We start from the raw sequence: 21,119 nt of genomic DNA on the forward strand, positions 1-21,119 counted from the left end.
CAGGCAGTCATACCCCTGGGATTGTCCACCTTTGCCGGCTACCAGTGAGGAGTAGTGACAGAGGACTAGGTTTGGGAACACGGGCAACGCTGTTAGAGATTTCTCATCACGTGGCCTCCTACAAGGCTCGTAATCCTTGGCACTGCCTACTGTCACCCTGGCCCTGTCCAGGCAGCTTCTGTAAGGCAGCAACTATGGTAATAAGCCTCGAATGTATTTCCAGTAGCATCGAGGACCAAATGTTTCTGAAAGAAAGCACGCAGCGTAGTGAAATGTGACTTACCACCACGGCAGCTGAGAATACTCATATCCTGTGGGGCTGCTCCCGTGGGATGCACAAACAGTACTTCCACTCTCCTGCAGGGACTTCTGCTGGCCTCATGCTTCCTCTTCAGACAAGTCCCGTCCACCTGAGCAGCCAGTGGGTTTTCCAGCCTCGCCGCGCGACCAGTTCTGTAAGACACCAACTCTCACTCAGTTTCCGTGCGCTTCATCTGCCCCATAAAGCATCCGTCCACAAGGTCGGCCTCAGGCGCTGCCCTCCAGGGAACCCAGGCCCTTTCTTGGACTAAAAAGCCGACGTCCTCCAAAGGAGACGATGCAGGATTTGGACTGTCCACCTCTGTGAAGCAGTAGGGACTCTGGCCTGTGGGAAGATGGGGTGCTGTTTACACTGCCCAGGCAGAGGCTTCACAATGACAAACACTCTTGTAACCGAGCAGGACCCTGGGGGGGGGGGGGAGGCCCTTCCTGGGACAGACCTCCCCTCCCCCATGTCTTCTGCTGTAGCTCTGCTCGGGAATATCCACATAATGCTATCCCATGCGTATTCCTGAGTTTTTCAGATGCTAAAAATCACCACCTAAGGGAAGAAATTAACTACAACCAGAGTGAGGCCCCCAGACCTTCCGTAGCCTGGGGGTTGACAGTGTTGACCGCCTCACTGCCTCAACGCCAGGTAATCAGAGGATTGTGCGGGAGCTGATCACCTACCCTGCGCCCCCCGACCCCCTCCCTTACCTGGCCTTTAAATATGCTTTGCTGAAACCCTTCAGGGAGTTCAGGGCTTTCTTGAGCCTGAACCACCCCTTCCTCCGTGCTCGGCCCTGAAATAAAGCCTTCTCTGCTGCAAACTCCGACATTTTGGTCTGCTTGGCCTCACTGTGCGTCCTGCACGAACTTGCCTTTGGTAACACTCATCTGCGGAGAAGTGCGATCAGTTGCGGGATTGGGGGAAGATGAGGCTTTGGGAGATCACGTGGCTTCTGCCCTTAATTGGAACAGAGACCAGCGATAATTGGCAGATTGCTTGGTGGAGCAGCTGCGTTCAACCATGTCAGAAGCCTTGCGGAAAGAGCAAGAGAAGCTCAGGGTGGCTAATTCTCCATTCACGGTCTGCGGCGAAAGCAAGGAGAGCTCCAGGAAAGCTGGAAGGAAGACGCTTCTGCAGCCGCAGGACAGGGTATGGTGGAAATCAGGACCCGGGCGGGCAATCAGGAGGCAGGGCTGCAGAGATGACTGGAAGATGACGGGGCTGCTCTGTGAGAGCAGGGCCCCGTGGGGCCGGAAGAGCAGCACCCGAACCAACCAGCCTGAGGCTCTTGACAGCCACGCATCCTGTGAAACACTCACTGTCACGTGGCCCCAATTCTTCCCGTGCAGTGGTCTCACCTGGAAGGGGTACCTTCTGAAAACACAGCTTATGTTCCTCAGTTCATACCACCTTCTTTCCTAGTGTTCCTCAGACCTGTGGTCTTCCAGCGTGAGCACACCTAGAATCACTTGGAAGGTGAGCGAAGGCACAGATTCCTGAGCCCTCCGCTCAAAGCCTCTGATGCAGCCGGAGCCGGGGCGGGGCCGGAGAGTCTGTGCTCCTCAGTCTTTCCCAGGCGATGTTGGCCACACTGGGAGAACCCGCCGCTTCAGTCCTAGATCCAGGTCCCATCACAGTGCGAGCCCTTCTCTGTGGAAACGGACAGCCTGCGTCCCAGAGGGGCTGCTCACCCAGACAGCTACCGGGGCGTGAGTGGAGATGGATCTTAGGACTGGGATCAGAGGAGCAGGGTAGATGATTCTGGATACCGGTTAAGAGGATTCACTGGCATGGTGGCATTGACCCCTGCTCTGGGAGGATTCAAAAGAGCCCCGTTCACGAAAGCGGTAAGGAACACACAGGTGAGGGACCGTCAGAATATTTTAGGAGTGACTCGGCAGCTGTTACCCACAGGCCAGGGTTGAGAGTGGATGCTGGAGCCACACAGCTGAATGCCCTAATATCGATGGCACTGATTGGATCCTGGAACGGCACGGGAAGGGAGCCGGCACGTGGTCTTCAGAAGCAAGGTGAAGCTAGTTACGGTAACTGGCATCAACCCAGAGTAACAGGCGCCGTTTCTGATTCCTGGGGAATCTGTGGCTCACACATCTCTGCGAGGCGAGTGGTGGCTCTCAATTTCTCTAATAAAAAGAAACTAGAACTGTCAAGCAGAAAGCCGCCATCAACGGCCTCAGTACGGTAATCACAGTCTCTTACTCAATTTCCAGCAGGATGGCAGCTCACACACCCACTGACTGGAGGCAAAACCCTGTAATATGGTACAAAAATGTACAGTCCACGTTTCTGTTCGTTTTCCTCCCCAGTGTCCATAGACAACAGCTCGAACACTGGAGAGAACGGAACACCCAGAAAGCTTTAGGACTGCAGTATAAGGACTTTTGACCCAGTTTCTCCTCATAGTGCCTCCGATGGTCCCACAGACCTTCCCAAGTTATCTTCCCCAATTCCCAGGTGTATAACTGGGCTGTAACTGCATAGAGCTGGCCCCTCCCTCACATGGGTTCTCTGATTTGAAGCGTAAAGGTTGTCATAGTAAGAAGAGCCAAGTGGAATCCCCTAAATTGGCCAAGACAGTAGATCTGTAACATTAATACACTCAGGAGAAATTGCAAAGGTTAGTCCATGATTAAAAAACTTGAAGGATGCTGGAGCAGTGGGTGCCATGTTATCCTTGTTCAAATCACACGTCTAGTCTACACAAAAACCAAGTGCATCATGGAAACTAACCAGGAACCACCATAAACTTACCACAGTAGCCGCAATGGGAGCCACTACTCTAGAGATGGTCTACTGAATGGAGCAGGTCAAGGTGATGTTGGGTGTTAACACTTTTTCAGAAGTGGTTCATCATCTGGGATGATCAAAGCATTTTCACCTTCCCATGCTGACTCCGCAGCTCTCTGTCCTCTGGAAAGACACCTTGGCACTCTGCACCACATCACACTGGTCCACTGTACTTAGGAGACCACATCCTGTGTCTTTATGACATCACATCTCCAGTGTCTAGGACATGACATTATTAGCCGGAGGTGACATGTTTCCTTTATGCCCCCAGTGAGACACAGGCATGCCAGAACATGGGAGATTAACTCAACAAAGACGTCCCGGCCTGCCCCACTGGTGAGGGTTTAGCGGCCCAGTGGTCTCCAGCATGCCAGGATGACTCTTACAAGGTAAACTCTTACAGTTTGTTCTATGTGAACGTCCTACACATAGCTTGGTGGCAGAGGACAGAAAGAGTGCATTCAAAGCTGATCCAAAGTTTTGGTCCAATTCACTGGAGAATGATTCAATTTACTGAGGTAAGAAACAGAGTGGGGAGCAGGTTGGGGGAAAATCACAATAATTGTTCATTTGAGACATGAAATTGAAGGTTCGTGTTGAGGACACACTTGAATATTTACGTCTGCATTAGGAGGAGTTGTCAAAATTTACCCAGTGTTTAGAATCACGAAACTGGATAAAGTCACCTAGAAACAGTGGTCCGAAGACTGAGCACCCCAAAATGCAAGGGGACAGAAGACACAAGGCCCAGGAGAGCTCTCAGAGGCGGGCAGACTGACTCCTGGCCCGCATTCAAATACAGGGGGCGCACAAGAAGTGGAATTTACATTAAGAAGCCACAACCCTAACTGCTCTTTGCTGACCAAACTCCCCAGATACAATAGAATCACACGTTTCAGCAGACACAGGATTTCTCAACAAGGAGCTTTGCACGGAACCATCTAGCCAGGTTTCCATCCACCAATGGAATGAGGATTTTCTTAAAACCTCCAAATCGTATATTTGGAGAAAAACTTCAACAGCCCATCATCCACTCGATGTAACACCTCATTTTCACGAGCCCTGTCATCCTTCAAGGAGATTCTAACAATGACTTATTTAAGACTCGATGACACTGAAGGAAATTTGAGAGTGCTTTCAGTTTCTCAGTGTTCGGATACACGCATTCAATTATAGGTGCTAAAATTTTCATCTTTGTAAAATGATTCTTCATTGTCAGTGATACAGGAAATATGCAAATCCATAATGAAAATAGCAAAACTCTCTCCTAAACCCACTTCCCAGATTTAAGCCTTGAAAACTTAAGAGCGTTTTCAGTTCTCACCAAAATTTATGTTGTTGATTTGCTCCAATGAAATAGGCTGTAGTGCCTCCTTTAATAACATAACTCCCCTCTTTGGAGACAGGCAGGGACCAGGAAGGCAGTTTCAAGCAAAGCAGCCACGTCTAGCAACTACAGAGTGTTAACGTTTGAGCAAACAGTTCGAGATAGAAAGTCTACAGCTATTTTACATGAGTGGAATTTAAATGTGTAAATAGATACTTTTCTAAAAAGTCTTACAGTAATCAACATGATTTAATACAACCCAGTTCAGTTAATTCTAACTTGACATCTCCAACTTCAGGCCATTTACCTGGAATCCAGGGTGCAAGAATGAATAACATGGTTCTTCTATTCAAGGATGTGAAAGTGGAATAGGAAAGTTAACAGGTAAGCCTTACCTGCATGCACAGATCTGAAAGGGACACACAAAATACAGAGGGAGGGGAGAATGACCTGCAGGGGGGGTCCGGGAGGAAGGGCTTCACAGTCATGATATTAAGTAGGATTTTGAAAGGAGTCACTATCTGGCACTGATGCAAACAGGGGGCGGGTAAAATATGAGAGAACAAACAGTCTGCACAAAGACCCACCCAGAGGAGAGTTTCATGGTTGCCCTTAGCTCAGTTTAGAGTTTTCATTGTCCTTTTAACCATCAACTTCAGGAGTTCAGGATCAAGTGACATAGAAAGAAATCCCAGTCTCCCAAAAGAGTCCACAGTGAAACCCACCTCCCTTTTGAAGGAAAACCCAGTCTGCGATTTTTCCAAGTGTGTGAATTTTCTGTCTTGGTTTATGGTCATTATAACTCCAAACAGAGCACAACTGGGGTTTCCTTTTTTATTAAAAAAATAAACAAAGCCAGCGATGAGACATCACCTCTGCTGACTTTTTAATTATATTTTGATGGCTTTTCAAGAATAACACCTTTCTGCAAACATACATCATACGCAAACAAAATTAAACCCACACCTGAGGGCCTACCAAATCACAAACAGCTTTAATGGAATGACACAAAATTAATTTGAGAAATGTTGATTTTTGAAAACATTTTTCCTCCCTCCACTATTAAGTGTGTCCTCTAGATCACAAAACCCAAGACTTTTTTTTTTTTTTTAAACTATTGTTCCTTTCTGAAACTGCTAACCAGGCCCCAGTATTTGTCAGGCTTCTAGGAGTCTGGAGAACCCTTTTCCTGCCCTTTAAGTTTGGGCATCTGAGTCTTTCCGGGTGCCTGTCTGCTGTCCCCCTGCAGACAGGCTTGTGTCACTAACACCTCTCCTTATGCATGATGATTTCCAATGAGGGTGAGCGCCAAGACTTACAAAGGGGTTTAACAGACCCTGAGGGCTACGGATCCGCAGTCTGAAAAGTCTTCTCAAATCTGTGTTCAGAAGAAAACATGGTTACTGCTACTGAAGTCTTCTCCCCTGTTCCTCCTTGCACTGAGATAGGCTGGGGCCCTTTACTGGAGTGCTTGCACCTGGACAGACATCTGGTGCAACAGAATGCGAAGAAACTATAAGGGACTAGAAAGAACTAGTACACACACAGCTGGGGCAAACTATGAACAGTAAGATACAAAAGGGCGAAACCCAACTGCCACTTCTGAGGTGCCGGGAGCAGAAGCAGGTACCACATATGATGCCTGCACACACACCACCAAGGGGGCTGGCAAACCACCTAAGCCACCCTCTTGGCCTGCCCCCACCCTCATCCCCCTCTCAGGAAATGACCAAGGACACTTGTTTCTTGTTCTCACTCCCTCCTGCTGCTGCACGAGTTCCCATAAAGCCTCTCCTGAATTGCTTGTCCGGCCTCTTATCTATTCCTACTGATTAAGGAAGGAGTCCAGGGACCCTGACCGGTAACAGTACCAGGATTCCACATCTGTCTTTGCCGAGGGAAAGCCACCTGATCCGACATCTGAATTTTGCCTATTTCACATTACTTAACAAGTACTTCCAACAATTTCTGATTTTTGCTTCAAATCCCAGCCCCACGGCTAGATAACAGTCCAGTGGAAAGAAAGACTGTCAGGTCATAGCATCAAACATGTAAGGACCATTTGCCTTTAAGTCATTCAACCCCTGGTTATAGGCATGCACTATTTTAACTTTTGGACTCTTTTTGAATTCATTCAACACCTATTTACTGGAGACCACCATGCGCGAGATCCCCATGCTAAGTGCTGGGAGTCCACCATCCTCCCTTTCTTTCCTCAATTCAACAAGCGTTTCTTGAACAGCTCCCAGCTTCAGGAACCAGTTTCAGAGTCTAGCAGTGAATACAGTAAATTTTATAAAAATGGTCCTAATAGATTTGGTAAAAGGTCCTATAAGCAAGACCAGCAAGGGATGGTCCCCCTGCTGTGTGCACTGAATGGGAAAGGACTGTGGTGGGAACAGTAGTAAAGAAGACAACTTACTGTAACTACCGTGATCATCACGACAAAACCAATGCACAGTAAGCTCTTCATTTGAGCCAGATGCCTAACTAAGACCCTCTACGTGTGTTATTTTTATCATCAGCAAAATGACCTGAGATCGGTCCTATCAACACCTCCTCCAGAGAGATGCCAAATAAGGTTTTATAGTAACTCACCCAGTATCACCACATCAATTAAAAACAAAAAGAGCAAAATGCAAAAGTACTGACACCTGCTACAAAACCTTCCAAAACATGCTAATTTTAAAAAGCCAGACAAAAACCACTACATGGTGTATGATTCCACGTACATGAAAAGTTCAGAACAGGCAAGTCTACAGCCAGAGAAATTGGAAATTGGGGGCTGAGGGTGGGGGCAGGGACTGACTGCACTCACATCGGTGATTCTTTTTTTGGGATGACGGAAACGATCTCCAGCTGGATTGTGGTGATGGCTGCACAACTCTGTATGTGATGAAAAATCATTAAACAGACAAGCTCTAGGGTATATAAATTACACTTCACTAAAGCTATCAGATAAGAGAAAGAGAAAGAGAAAGAGAAAGAGAAAGAGAAAGAGAAAGAGAAAGCAAAAGCAAAAATGGCCGAAATGGCCCAAGCCCAGGAACAATGAAATACCTTATCTTTAAGGACCATGAATCCACTTGTCCACACAATTTCATGTTTGTCATCCTCCCGGTTTAGAAAACGTACACTCCTGTGTTCCTCCTCTAGTGACCCACAGCCACCACACTCACAGCACTTCTGTCACCAGATGTGGGGGGTTTGCGCACACCACAGGATTCTGTGCCATCTGCGGGGTGTCCTATAATCTAAGTCGGTTCTGACACCACCTACTGAGAGAGCGCGTCAGATCCCAGCGGTGAAGGGCTCAGCCCCACAAGACCACCCCCACTTCAGATGCCAACCATCACCAGTCTGGGTTGTCCCCTGTGCTTCCAACCAACAGGTTATACGTCGGAGGTCCCCCCTCAGGATCGGTGAATTTGCTAGAGCAGCTCAGAGAACTGAGGAAGACACTTGACTTACTGTTGACCCATCTACTGTACAAGGATGTGACGAAGGACACAGATGAACCTGCGGAGGGCAGAGACCGCAGGGCGAGCTATGTGGCAAGGGGCGGGGCGCTTCCCTGCCCTCTCCTGAGGGTACCCGTCTACCAGCCTGGATGCTCCCCAACCCCACAGCCTTGGGATTTTTTTATGGAGACTTAATCAGGTAGACATGATCCATCATCAACTGCATTTCCAGCCCCCTACGCTTCCTGGAGAATGGAGGGTGGAGCTGAAAGTTCCAAGCTTCTACTCACGGCTTACTGTTTCTTGCGAGCAGCCCTCAACCAGGAGCCCAACAAGGATGCCCTCATCTGAACGAACGAGTCCCCTATTACTCAGGAAACTCCAAGGGATTTCTGAGCTCTGTGTCAGGAGGGACAGAGGCCAACACATATATGTATTTTTATTCCTGTTCTAGGAAACTGCAGATCCTTCGACGGCTTCCAGACCCAACTCTTTCAGCTGAAATCTAGCTGCCCTTCAGAATACAAGTATCAGTCACCTGTGAACTCTTCCATGGCCACCTGAGCTCGAAATGCCCGTGGTTTCAGCCAAGTACAGGGCACAAGTCCTGTCCTCTGCAGTCTCTCTCCCAGAACAAGTCCCAGAGCCCGCATGCCGGTGCAGAGAAAGAGAAGTAGCAATTAGGAGGCCCTGATGTGTGCCAAACACAGCCAGTCTGCAGAAGTCTTTTACTATTTCTCATAAAACCCTGGAAAATAACGCCCCACCTCACTGTGACAATGCAGAAACCGATGCTTAGAGAGGTGAAGTATTTTGGTCCAAGGTCAAGCAGACAATTAATGGCAGGGCTGAATTATGAACCGAGCTTCTGCAGTTCCAGGAACTCTCAGACGCTAATCACTTCTGACGGTCTGGTTCCTGACGGGCTTTGCACCACTCAATCCGCGAAAGCTACTGTTCCCTTTCATCACGGAGCTTAAAGGTACTAGCTTGCATTTTGAAAGCACAGAGCCTTGCCTACATGGCTGGGTCTCCAATCGCACTGTGACTAACACATGCAACATCCCTGAAGACCTCTAACACTAAATGGCCTTTAAATAAAACATAGCCTCAATTTCATTTTTATCACACCAATGAATTAGTGCCAACCACACTTCAGTTACCATACATTGTTTTCTCAAAATTAAATTTTTCTAAAAATAACCTTTTCCGTGCTCAAGGGCATAGAAGACAAGCTAGGAGAATCAACAGCCTACTTGGTCTTAACAGAGGACAGAAAGAACCCATGTAAAAGAGACAGGGATGTGCAGGATGAAAACCACAGAACCCATTTTTGTTAACACCTTTAATGCTAGAGTGTGTGTTACAGACATTTAGCAGAAGACAGTGACAATGGGGCCACATTTGTGAAAAGAACTCATAAGACTATTTCATTTTAAGGAGATCAATAGTGACACAGCAAATACGTTTCCATTGAAAGCATCACGGAAGTTGACTTATGTCATCTGTCATTCTCAAATGGGGCAATTTTGCATGCACATACACACACATACACAACTGGCAATGTAGGAAGACACTTTTTGTTTTCACTACTGGGGGAAGGAAGAGGGTGCTACTTACAACCAGTGGGCAGAGGCCAGGGACTCTTCTCAACATCCCACAGTGCACAGGTCAGCCCCCAAAACAAAAAGCCATCGAGCCTCAAATGTCAGTCGTCCCCAGATTGAGAACACCTGGTTTATACCCTGGCCACACAAACTTCAGGTGCTATTAAATAATCACCTTAGGAGTTTCATTCAACCAGTAGTGATCTGCACTATTTATTTTCTTAGTATCATTTGATACCAAGAATTACTAGAATTCTACAGAAGTCCAAACCAGCAAACAGGAGCATCATTTCAATTCCTCTTTGGGAAAAAGGGTAATCTGTGTACACTAGACCACCAGAGTGCAACAGTATCTCCCCGTGCCGAGATTCACACTTGCACATGGACTACAGATACTGTTATCCATTTAAACACCATCCGTCACTGTGCAACAGTATCTCCTCGTGTGGAGATTCACACTTGCACGTGGACTGCAGATACTCTCACCTGTTTAAACATTATCCATCACTGTGTCTAGTGCAAAATGATATACTGGACATGGAGCCATTCAAACCAGCCTCTAGGAAAAGGTCCCCATGATGAAGTAAATCTCAGATTTTTAAAAAACTGCTGCTACAACAGTGAAATCCAATCAAGGAGCAGAATATCCAAGTTCCCTTCTGCTCTGAGACAGTAATTAAACTCTCTTTATGGGCTCATGTTTAGAAACTGCTCAGCTGTGGATGCAGTGGTGCTGGGGCTGCATTTCCTGGGCCCGATCATTGAAAGCAGTGGATCGATTGTACTTCAAACAGAAGGACTTAGAAATAAAGCTGCCCCAAGCTGTTCTGTCCTGGCAGCATCAATTACATATTGATTTATTGGAGAAATTTCAGCTTCCTATAGCTTCATTCCAGACTGAAACACTCAAGAGAGCCATTTATGGTTTACTAGACAAAAGGTACTTTTCCAGTTAATAAACTTCTTATTTATCTCTTCATCCTCACACAAAGAGGCACTCATAAAACCATCAGTCAATATTCTGAAGTCTCACTTCAGCATTTTGAATGAAAGGTACCGAGAGTGGGGAAACCCATTTCTCCTTCAACCCAGGGTTTTTATGATTCTCGGCATTCCTGGGTCCCGCCTTTGGCCAAGGAGGTAATCTGTTTTGCATTAGTCATCAAAGGCAATGCTTTAGCTACAACCAGCAATAAAAATCACAAAATTGCTAAGGCAAGTCCCACTTGACTTCATGGTTTGGAAAACTTGCACCCAAAACCCGTCTCCTCGCCAAATAAGGACCAGGCATCCTGAGCTGAGATGTTTAACAAAGTAACAGGTGGGTTTCAAGTTCAGGCATTGACTTCACAAGTCACAGTGGAACATTTAAGCATGAGGATGGACACAGAATCACATTAGAATTCCCTGGGGGTGGTTGTGAAAACGTTCACATCTCCCAGCAGACCGGAACGAATCAGGGTGTGGAGGGTATTTCTGGGGGGAGATGAGAAGGCTGGTCACTCTGGTTTTCCCCTCCCACCAGTCTCCCCTGCCCACCTCCACTCCTTTTTTTCTCCTGCTTCTTCCTCTATTTTCTACCTCTTTCTTACTTTGCTGCCTCCTAATCTCCTGCCGCTGACTTTCCTGATGTCCAGGAACAAAGGGCAACCACTTCTTTACCAGTTACCTTCTTTTAGGAGCGTGTCCGCCTGTGACTGTGTGTGTGTGGTTTGCAGCCCAGGCAGTGAGGCTGACAGTCCTCTCTGCTCTCCCACGTCCTGTGGATGTTTGTGTACTATTTAAGCATTAATTATGTAATGTGTGTCAAGTGTTTGAAGCTCCTAGGGAAAAGACACTATATTAACAGCATTATTATTAGTGTCTTCTCGGCTAAATTTCCATCACAAAACACATCAGGAAAGGAGTAGTGGCCATCTGTCACCCAGTTTTTAAATGCTCACGATCTACAGGATTGTGTTTGTTGCTGAATGGAGGTACTGTGTGAGCTGTATACAAAAATCACTTGTAAAAATGAGCTGAACAGCTGCTGGGGCCTACACTCCCTGTTAACACCTTGCTATCAGCCATTATTTGCAACAACCTGGAAAACAAACCAGTTTCCATTATTCAGTTTTAATAATGATCATGTAAGCACGTATTGTGTTAGACCATAAGCAATCTCGTCAATAATGAGTAAAAGTGGTGACTTTTACTTGACTTTATCATGGATTACGAGGTTTCTAGGCGAGCCAGGTCTGGCCTGACCCCACCACATGTCTGGGGAGTAACCGGAAGGATGGTTTCCATGAAAGCAGCTCTTTTGCCCCGTTCCTGTTTGCCCATTTCACATTATTTTGTAACTAATATGGCTGCAATAATCTTGATCTAAAAAAATCAATTCATTTCAACCAAAATCTAAGCAGAGGAAAGTTAAATGATGCTAAAAATCATGCAAAATCATTACTAAGGGGAAGAGAAATGATGTTATTTTAGAACGAAATATCCAAGTATTTTTTCTTTTGGAGAATTTTCAAATACCCAGGGGAAAAAAGAGAAGGAAAATTTGAACAATTAAGTAAAAGGCAGGAAATAAGAAAATAACAAGAAAGAATGAAAACTCAGAATGTAACACATGGCAGAGAACCAAATACCATGCACCAATGGAGTATCACTTATGTCTACTTGACTTGATGTAGAGGTGAGTGAATGGTACACAGACTTTAGACTGGTAGTTCTTGACCATTCTCCCCAGACCAACCTGCCTGAGAGACCCACAGACCCTCAGTGATAACACGGGTCACTACAACTGCTAGTTCAAAAATCAGGGCTTTTGTGGTGTATTCATACAGGAATATTGTTCAGTCTTTTTTAAAGAAGGAAATCCTCCAATTTGGAACAACATGGAGTAACTTGGAGGACATGATGCTGAGTGAAATAAGCCAGACACTGAAGGAAAATTACGGCGTGATTCCACTGACGTGTGATGTCTAGAACAGTCAAACTCATAGAATAAGAGAGTGACAGTTGCCAGGAAGTGAGGGGAAGGGAAAAGGGGGAGACGTTGTTCAATGGTCTACATGTTCAGTTATGCGACACGAACAGATCCTCCAGATCTGCTGTACAACATAACGCCAGCAGCTAGCACTACACAACTGTGAATTTAAGAAGTGGTCAAGAGGGTGGATCTCACGTTAAGTGTTCCTACAACAGCCACGAATCAACAAAAACAAAAACGGAAGAAGCACAAGGAAACTTTGAGAGGTCTATTACTTTGATCGTGGTCATGGTACCTTGGTGTATAGGTACATGGATTATGTGCAAACTCATCAGATTATACATATTAAGTATGTGCAGTTTTGTATGTAAATTATACACCAACAAAACTGTTTAGAAATAAAAATAAACAAAAAATAGAAAGAACGGATAAAGTTGTTTCAAGACATGCCTGCCCTGGAGGTTAAGAAGGATCAGATCAGGTAAGAAGGCTCAGGCCAGGTAATGTCAGATGGAGCCTCCTATCAAGTGTCCCACAAATGAGTGACAGGGTTTTGTTTTTCTTCCCCCTACAACTGAAATAAATTGCAACTATTTTTATAGCCCAATAAAAATAGGGCTTGGATCATACAGCAAGTCTATAATCCAGCAATGCCACTCCTGGGCACATATCAAGAGAAAACTCTAATTTGAAAAGACACATGCACCCCAGTGTTCACAGTAGCACTATTTGCAGTCGCCAAGACATGGAAACAACCTCAATGTCCATTGACAGATGAATGAATAAAGAAGATGTAGTGTATATATATGATGGAATACTACTCAGCCATTAAAAAGAATGAAGTAATGTCATTTGCAGCAACATGGATGGACCTAGAGATTATCATGCTAATTGAAGTAATTCAGACATAGAAAGACAAATATCATATGATATCACTTATATGTGGAATCTAAAATATAATACAAATGAACTTATTTACAAAATAGAAACAGACTCAGACATAGAAGACAAATTTTGGTTACCAATGGGGAAAGGCAGGGGAGTGATAACATTCAATATCGTATAATATACCATAATGTAAAAGAATATGAAAAAATATGTGTGTATATGTATAACTGAATTGCTTTGCTGTACACATGAAACTAACTTTGTAAATCAACTACACTTTAATAAAAAAATTACATTTTAAAAATATGGCTCGAGTTTCACATTCTAGCTGCATCCCTGGCTGCCTCTGTGACCTAGACAAGGTTATTTAACCTCTAACCTTCAATTTCATTTTTGTAAACTATGGGTATTTCCCAGTTCAATTTTAAATTGATCCAGGTAGAGCATTTAGTATCACCCTGGACATATATTCATTGTTCTTTAAACATGACCATTTGAACTTATTCCAAAGGAAAATACGGGGGACCCAGTGGTATCTCAAGGTCAAGCTATTCAGCCAGACTTGGGAATTAGGAACCAGAAAGTAAGTAGAGGTACTGGTATCTGTGCATAGAGATGACACTTAAGACCAAGTGAAGGAGGTGCAAGAATATGTACAAATAGTGTGTTGGTGTCGCGATATTATGTTCACATACATACCGTATGCGGAGAGAGCTGATGGCTACTCTGAAGCTTTATTAAGTTGCACAGTCTTATACAGCAAAGAAGAATGAGAAGGGAAATGGTTAACAGGCAGTGTCTGGCTCAAGGTCAGAAGACCCTTTATGTTGGTAAATCATGTTCGTGTTGGCACCAGCGAGCCTTACAGCTTATCAGGGCGGAACGTATGAGAAACGGCTGCTTCACAACATTCTTCCTGGACTCAGGCGGCTGTGTGTGTCTTAGGTTCCCCCCTCTGGGGACCTTACCCGTCCTTGGCTAACCAGCCTTCTCACCTCTGAGTCTGCAGCTTTTTACAACTTGTTTCCCATTCCGGCCCAAGGCTCGTTCCTTGGTTCCCACAGTCGGGGGGCTACATGGTGATCTCTGAAACACGGACTTATGTTTGTACTGTAACATTCAGAGTACAGTTTATAGAAATAAAACCCTGGAATGAGAACACGGCTTGTATGAGTTCTCCCACCTGCTGACTTTCTCACCACTTTTGCCCTATTAAAATCTTCCCTTCTCCCGCCGGGGAATTCACAGTTCTGCTCCATCCGCTGTTCTTGGACTCAGTGTCCCCATCCTCACTCAGGAAGCTTTGTGCTTCATGTGTGACATTTCTGAATTTTTGGCCCGCCCCTCACTCTCTCCTTGGCCAACGGAGCCGCCTGATACTGGCACGAACAAGAAGAGGTGGTACTTACTTCCGCACCCTTGTGTTCTCCTGGGCACCGACCTTCAGGTTGTTCCACAATCACCCTGGATTTCACTCAGATCCTCCCAAATGGGAGTTTTCTTTTTCCATTTCCATGCTGAAGGGTCTACAAAGTCTACAATGAAGGTGTTTTTCTGTTTTAAATTTTTTTTCAGTTTCTTTTAATCTTTAAAAAAATTTGTTTGGGTTTTTCTGGAGGTAATTAGGTTTATTTATTATGTACTTACTTTTAATGGAGGTGCTGGGGATTGAACCCAGGACTTCGTGCATGCTAAGCACACGCTCTACCACTGAGTTATAACCCTCCTCTCTACAATGAGGGTGTGATGAAGGCTGCCAGCTGTTCACCAAATCCTCTTGCCCTTCTTCATTTGGCCTCTTCTTTGGCAATGCCCCCAACGCCACTTCCTCGGGGCCTGTTCTCAGCTGGGTGCTGCCACCTCGTGACGTCCTACCCGGTGGCTGGCCAGCAGAAGTGTGCCCCTTCCAAGCCTGGCTCAGAAACATCACCTGTGAGTCCCCGTCATGCGTTCCCCCTTTCTGCTGCTGGGGGAGGGGTGACCTTGCAGTAAAACCCTGGACACCGAAAATCGAAGACAGGTCCCTGGAAGACTGCTTGCAGCAGACAATACCCTTCCATCCAAGCCTGCTCACTCGGTGCACCCACCTTGGACCACTAGTGAGAAGATAACTTCTGTCGGACTAGAGGAGCCATTGATCATTTCTGTTTGACTGGTGTTACAGCAGTTTGGCATACTCAAACGAATTCAGCAAATCTAGCTATCGGAATGGTCCTGACCCTCTGGGAAAGTCCAAAGCATCTGCTCCCTGGGAGGGGTATCCAGATGAACAAGGTTTCCTCTCTTCCGCTGAATGTGTTTTCTATAGCACCAGCTGACTCTCAAGAACACACAGGTGGAATTTCAATCCATTGCTTACGGAGGCATAGACGACCCTGGTATAAAGCCTCAGATTCTTCCCCTCCCTCAAGACCCTGTTCCACGTAAATTCATGTGTTTGAGGGCTCGTCCCTCACACCTTCTGAGCATTCACCATGCTGGAATGTGATAAAGCATTGGCGAAATATTAAATACTCTGAGAAAATTCCCCACAAAGTTGATAGGAAACATATATAAATGTGTAGGTTTGACAACGTTCTAGCCGATCATTTATAAGCAGAAGTGATGTGTAACACTCTGAGCCTGGCTCCTAAAATGCTTTCATGAATTTCCTTCATGTTCCTGCTGCCTGGGAGGGAGATGATCCCATCCCTCTCCTGGGAAACCTTGGACATTATGAATTTTTTTAATGTTAAAAAAAACCCACTGTAGTAAGAACACTGTGCCTGCTTATAGCTCTGCTTTTCAATAAAGTCATAACAGAGCAGGAAAAGGTCCAGGGAAGGGAAGCCAGAATGAGCAGAAGTCCAGAGCTGCTGCTCTATGCAGAAAGCCTTGAAGGATTAATGTGATTCCATCTGTGAAAGCCAGAGCTGGCAGGGGAGATGACTGAGGTCTATAAACTCGTAAAAGGTAGAACTGAGATGAACACAGACTTGTTCGCCAAATCCCAGTATACCATGCTGACACGCTTCCCCTCACAACCAGAAGGAAGAAAATTTAGGATAAACAGAGAAAGGATAATTTAACAAAACAGAGCAGGTAGCAAGGACCCAATGTGCGGAAATCATGACCTAGAAGACCAGAGGCCAACGGCAAATATTTTAAAAAAAAGCTTCCAATGAGTACTAGAAAAATTCACACATGACAGTTCTATTAAGGGAGCTAAAATGGTGCCTAAAAAATTAAAGAGGCTTAAAAAGTGTCCACAGATGAACGGCTGACAATTAGAAATATGTCCAGATTTTGAATCTCTGTAACAATGGCATTGCACACACATCCTTGGGAGCTCTGCAGCGTGGAAAACTACCCCTGCCTTGCCTCTTCTTGTTAGTTGCAAACTATGTTTGTGGTTTCTTGCAAACTACTTTTGCTGTTAGATGTATTTTCTATCAGCCCAAGCGCTGTTTTTATGGAATTGCCCACACAGAGAAGACCATTACGGATTCTGAACAAGGAGAGGAGGCTCTGGTAAACTACTAAATTTAGATACGACGGAGCCCGACACTGAAATTCTTAAATGACCTCACTTTTCAAATTTCCTCCAGACATGAAACAGACCCACTAGTGTTAAGATGTAGTGCAGGCAGTTTCAGGGGATACGGAGACATTCTGTTACCAGAGCAGGAATATAAATCACAAGAGCCACTGATTCAATCCCTGGATGCTCACAGATTAAATACAGTTACTTTGAAAAGTCCAGCTCCACAAAACTGTTCTTTCTACATGTTTGCAGTCGAAAGCAAGTAAATGTGGCTTCTGGTTGTTATGAAGACCATCATAAATTCTCAACTTTTCTAGAAACTCTTCCAACTAGAAAAGGGCTCTCAGGCTTTCGAAACAATCCTATTCCCAAATAGCAATAATTGTACTCAACTGATTAAACATTAACATGGATTATGCATGAACGTCATGCAATACAATTTTTTACAAGTAGTGAGCTTCTATAAATCAGTTCTGAAGTGTGTCTTAGCACATTCTGGTGAGAGCAGTAAAAATGGCCACTGGCACCACTGGGAACTGGAGTCTAGACCACAACTGACATTGAACATAGTTCCCTGTGCTCTACAGTAGGTCCTTGGTGTTTATCTGTTATACATATAGTAGTTTGCATCTGCTAATCCCAAACTCCTGATTTATCCCTGCTGCCCTTCCTCTTGGGCAACCATAAGTTTGTTTCCTATGTCTGTGAGTCTATTTCTATTTTATAAATAACTTCACTTGTATCCTATTTTACATTCCACATATAAGTTCAACCATATGGTACTTGTCTTTCTCTGTCTGATTTACTTCACTTAGTATGATCGTATCTAGGCCAATACATGTTGCTGGAAATGGCATTTCATTCTTTTTTATGGCTGAGTAGTAGTCCACTGTGTGTGTGTGTGCGTGTGTGTGTGTATACACCACTTCTTTCTCCATTTATCTGTCGATAGACATTTATGTTAGTTCCATGTCTTCCCTACTGTAAAAAGGGCTGCTATGAACACTGGGGTTTATGTATTTTTTCAAATTAGAGTTTTCTCTGGATAAATGCTTAGGAGTTGGATTGCTGGACCATATGATAACTCTACTTTTAGTTTTTTAAGGAAATTCCATACTGTTTTCCATAGTGGCTACACCAATTTACATTCCCACCAGCAGTACAGGAGGGTTCCCCTTTTTCCATACTCTCCCAACATTTATTATTTGTAGACTTTTTGATGATGGCCATTCTGACTGGTGAGAGGTGATACTTCATTTTAGTTTTGATTTGCATTTCTCTGATAATTAGCAATGCCAATTTTTTTTTTCCAATTATCTTTTCATGTGCTTGTTGGTCATTGGTATGTCTTCTTTGGAGAAATGTCTGTTTAGGTGTTCTGCCCATTTTTCGATTGGGTTCTTTGTTTTTGGATATTCAACTGTATGAGCTTTTTGAATATTTTGGAAATTAATTTGTCAGTCACATGGTTTACAAATAATTTCTCCCATTCCATAGGTTGTCTTTTCATTTTGTTGATGGTTTCTTTTGCTATGCAAAAGCTTGTAAGTTTGATTAGGTCCCATTTGTTTATTTTTCATTGTAGAATTCTTTTAAAAAGGCCAGCACTGGCCAGCTGAGAATTTAATGCCTCTGAAGTTAGTTTCTAATGCATTTCTGTGCAGTATTCCAAATTCATGGCAAAAATACCATGAGTGAGTATAGTGCTATAGCAGATAATTGCTACCTTTTTACACCAATGGGCGCTTTTGGACATAAGGATGTAATTTAGTACTTCTCATGATTTACTCTTAAAATGCTGGCAAATGTCTGCTGGCTGCACTTGTACCTTTTAATAATGGTGATCAAGGTATATTAACTCTCAAGGCCAAACATATATTTTTTTTAAACTCTGGTGGTATAAATATAGACCTTTCCATTAAAATGTTTTATAATCATCCAAAGGGTAACCCTTTAAAATCACTGTAATTTTGTTATCCTTAACCCTAACCCCACCTTCCCTCTCTGATCCCGTACCTCCCTCCAAGGCCCTGCCTCTCTTTCTGCCACTTCCTGTCCCCTCTCTCTACTTCTGTCATTTCCTGTCCCCTCCCTACTTCTATGTCACTTCCAATCCTCTCCTTACTTCTATGTCACTTTCTGTCCCCCTCCCTAATTCTGTCACTTCCTGTTCTTTCCCCTAGTTGTCACTTCCTATCCCCTCTTCCTACTTCTGTGTCACTTCCTGTCCCCTCCCCTACTTCTGTGTCACTTTGTCTCCTCTCCCTCTGTCACTCCCTATCCCCTCCTCTACTTCTGTGTCACTCTCTGTCCCCTCCTCTACTTCTATGTCACTTTGTCCCCTCTCCTTCTGTCACTCCCTGTCCCCTCCCCTACTTCTTTGTCACTTCCTGTCCCCTCCTCTACTTCTGTGTCACTCCCTGTCCCCTCCCCTACTTCTATGTCACTTCCTGTCCCCTCCCCTACTTCTGTGTCACTCCCTGTCCCCTCCTCTACTTCTATGTCACTTTGTCCCCTCTCCTTCTGTCACTCCCTGTCCCCTCCCCTACTTCTGTGTCACTCCCTGTCCCCTCTCCCTACTTCTATGTCACTCCCTGTCCCCTCCTCTACTTCTGTGTCACTTCCTGTCCTCCCTCCTTACTTCTGTGTCACTTCCTGTCCCCTCCCTCCTATGTCAATTTGTGGGACTGCCCCCCCACTATGACACTCCTGACCTCTCTCCTTCATATCACTTCTTGTCCACTCCCCTCAATGACCTGTCCCACCAAAATTCATACTCAAATCCCCCAATTAAGTAGCACTCTTGACATGAAGGATATAGGGTCAGGCAGAGAAAGACTTGACGCAAAAATCATCATCAAAGACCTCAGCTGATTTGACGGAGGTCTCTGGGACTGGGACGGCCCCTGAAGGTGACCCAACTGTGAAGTGAGGTGGAGGATCAGCATTTACGCCCCTGCTAGGACCAGGTATTAAAGGCAGGCTGCCAGTTGAGTGAGGGCACTACTCTGGGTGAGGCAGCTGTCTTCAAATGAGATCGATTCCGGAAGAGATTCAACTGAGATCTGTCAACACAACACTCTCAGAAGGTGGGGGAAGAGACACCTCTGTCCTGCAGGAGTGTCTAGGGAGGATGCCCTGCCTCCACCACCCCAACCGCCTCTAAGGAACTGTGCTTGTCTCTGAAAAGGGTACAAGGAACAGTAAAATGCCATCTGTACCCTCAGAAAGCATAAAATTCCATTAGAAAAAGGAGATATATATACATGTCTGAGTAGCCCTCTTTGAATCTCTGCATCAGAGATAGGTCATGAAACCTGGATTTTAAATCCTTTAAATCACTCATTGGATACAAACAGAGAAACACATCGATAATTTTAGAGGAGGAATCTATGCACTGTGATCCAGGGGCCAAATCCTGTCACCACCTGCTTTAGGAAATAAAGCATTGTGGAAGCACAATCATACCCATTCATTTACCTACTGGACTGACAGTTCACCTGGAACCACAAGGGACAGAACAGACACAGATCCTAAAGAACTGACACAAGAAAGGAGCAATCTACAGATGAAAAGACGACGACACAAAGTTCATGGTCCCGGTCTAGGAAAGACTGGGGCAACTGGTTTCTTATGGCAAATTAGTAAGGCCTGGTAAATTAATTAGGAATAGACAGTATGGAAATCATTTTATCCAGTAGCTAAAAAACTAGATTTTTTAATAAATTTCTGCAGACCCCAGATAGAAAGAGCAATTCAAAATACAAAATACCTCAGCCAGCATCCTTCCATAACAAACTCAAAGGCTCCAACTGGAGCTTTTGTAGCCACAGAGTTTTCCAGAGGTGACACCAGACCCATCAGAGACAAAACTCTGGCTTAAGGCTGAGGGGCACAAACAGACATTTGTATTCCAACTACGAATCCAAAGCCACTTGCCTAAATGACACCCGAGGGTTTTCACTGAGATCTTTTGAATTATAATTTCTGGCTTTATTGCCTATTTCATCTGGGCCACTTCCAAATGGACCTTCTGGCACGGTTATGTACTATGATAGAGTGATATTCACTTTAAAAGTCATTACCTTAATCATCTCTGCTACTTTGATTTAGGGTGAGGGATGGCTGATTTAGTTTTCTTGCTTATTGTAAGAACTTGACCCAGAGTAAAAGGAGTTTTATTTTTAAACTGAAACCGTGGCACACAAAACAAAA

The 21,119-nt window shown here is 44.8% G+C and overlaps 1 long non-coding RNA gene across 1 annotated transcript in view; it reads right to left on the reverse strand.

Moving 5' to 3' along the window:
- LOC135320318 (uncharacterized) overlaps positions 1 to 21,119 on the reverse strand; it is a 239,023-nt gene that overhangs the window by 180,910 nt on the left and 36,994 nt on the right. The window contains exon 4 of the long non-coding RNA XR_010379548.1: positions 284 to 453. This is a non-coding gene — a long non-coding RNA (uncharacterized LOC135320318). The remainder of the gene's footprint in view (positions 1 to 283; positions 454 to 21,119) is intronic.

The sequence above is a fragment of the Camelus dromedarius genome, chromosome Y (genome assembly GCF_036321535.1).
Source record: "Camelus dromedarius isolate mCamDro1 chromosome Y, mCamDro1.pat, whole genome shotgun sequence".
Lineage (NCBI taxonomy): Eukaryota > Metazoa > Chordata > Mammalia > Artiodactyla > Camelidae > Camelus > Camelus dromedarius.